Genomic DNA, 2,082 nt, shown 5'->3' with positions numbered 1-2,082 from the left:
GACCGAGGGAGGTTTCCCCATCTGGATTTCGATCTCCATACATCTGATCTCCATACAAAGTGCCATTGGCGCTGGGAGTGGCAGAAGCTGTTTGTTCCCTCTGCATCATTTTGGACAGATTGCCAACATCCACCCAGGATTCTAGAAGACAAATTTGATAAGTAACTATGGGAGAAGGATAAGTGAATCCCACTGGACTAATGCCTAACCTAGTGTTATGTATATTATGTATAATATATAATCATAAGATCATTTTTGGTAAGCTGATTTTTAAAATTATGGTTACAGGCCTCCTGGTGCTTACCACAGGCTGTGTTCTTACACTGACTGTACAGAAATAGGAAGCAGAGTAAACTTACCCCATATACACCTCAGCTCAGGCTTTTTGCCTGGTCTGTATTGTGAATGGGGAGACATTGAAAGAAAAAATAAAATAAAATAAAATAAAATTATGGTTACAGTAATATACATGATCACAGGCTAAATAATATATGTATTTTAGGTTTAAAAAATGTCTCTTACCCCGCCCATGCTGTAAAAGAAAATATTACATCAAAAACAATAAATAGCAAAGCTGAAGATGCTCTTTTTGGATACCTACCATTACCTTAGATGCTTTCCCTTTTTTATAGAGGCTTCTTCCCTTTCCTGCCAACTGTACTATTATAAAGTATATTTTATGCACTTAATTACATTTCCACAAACGTCATGTCTAATGTGTGAGCATGCCAAAAATCTATGAGAATATTCCTTCTCTTGTTGTCATGCCAAGTTCAGTATGAATTAATTTTCTGAAGATCTTGCAAATGTCTCATTTAAAATGCTTTCAGCCTAACCTTGCCTAACATAAACGTACACAAGTGGTAATTCTCTTTTGGGAGATTGGTTGAGCAAAGATGTCATTTTGGAAGGAACTCTTAGTTGTAAGTGATTCCCTGTTAAAAGTATGCTACATAGGACCTGCTCCGGTTAGCTCTCAAACAAATAGCCAGGATTTCAATTGACTACTTTCCAAAGCAAATTACTCACACCTTTCTACTCATCAGAAAGTCTCAGCTGAACTAACATTTTAAAAGACTGTTCCCAATTCACAATTCTTATGGAACAAAATTGGATTTTTTTCCCCCACCCCTCATTTTTGCTGTAACACTTTGGTTACCTTCACCACATGTCACTATAATATGCTACCAAAAATAAAGTCTTAAGTTGGTGACATGAGATCAATTCGGGTATTCATCACTGTTGTTCTCTGATGCTCCATCCATTACAAATCATGGAATGTTAAATAATCAATATATTTCTTTTCTTTTTTGCATATATTATTTTGGCAAGACGTTTTAGTCTTTCAAGAAAAAATGAAAGCCATGTGTTTTGAATGGGTTCCACTGCAGCATGATTACTGCAATGAAGACATTTTATTGTGTTAATTTTCATTAAATAAAACCCTGTTGAAAGCCAGTAGTTTTCCAAAACCCATATGATTTATGACATGCTAATGTTTGTAGGAATACACTCTGTTTCAATTATATGGAGCAAGTGATGCCTTTCAGGGCAGCTCAGTAATAATATCACCTACGACAACTTTAATTTTAGACCTACAGCAGGGGTGTGAGACCTAGAAACGTATCGACAACATTGTCAGCTTCTGCACCAATTTAATCTTCATCACCTCTATGCTATGTTTAACATCAGATGGTTGTGCTTGCCAGGGACTTCAATAATATGCTTCCAGAAGGCAGGCACTTCATAAACATTAAAAACTAGTTTTCTATAAGTCAAGCATTTTTACCAGTCAGCAGAATAAATTACGTTGAAGTACTAAGGGAAGTAGAGGTGCACCTGTAGGAAATGGGCTGATATTTCAGATATTCTTCCCCTACAGTCTTTTTCTTTCTGTCTGGTCTACTTAATTTCCACTCACTGACTTTTATCTCTTCCTGAAGACTTTAAGTGCAAATACATGACATGAAAACACTATATATTTTTCACTCATTTTATAGGAAAAAATGATGTGTTCTTTCCAGTCCAGAAATGTACATAAATTTATCACAGCTAAGAACACATTGATACTTTTAATTTGTA

General features: G+C 35.6%; 1 non-coding gene across 1 annotated transcript; it reads left to right on the top strand.

The window, feature by feature from the left end:
* Positions 1-287: 287 nt before the first annotated feature.
* On the top strand, positions 288-419 carry LOC139014773 (small nucleolar RNA SNORA51). The gene has a single exon (XR_011472325.1). It is a non-coding gene; the product is annotated as a small nucleolar RNA SNORA51 (small nucleolar RNA).
* The last annotated feature ends 1,663 nt before the right edge of the window (positions 420-2,082 follow it).

This window comes from Myotis yumanensis, unplaced genomic scaffold (assembly GCF_028538775.1).
Source record: "Myotis yumanensis isolate MYYU_CA2020_CCGP unplaced genomic scaffold, mMyoYum1.0.hap1 SCAF_7, whole genome shotgun sequence".
NCBI lineage: Eukaryota > Metazoa > Chordata > Mammalia > Chiroptera > Vespertilionidae > Myotis > Myotis yumanensis.
Note: the sequence above shows the minus strand (reverse complement) of the source record. Positions and strands in the feature narration are given on the sequence as shown.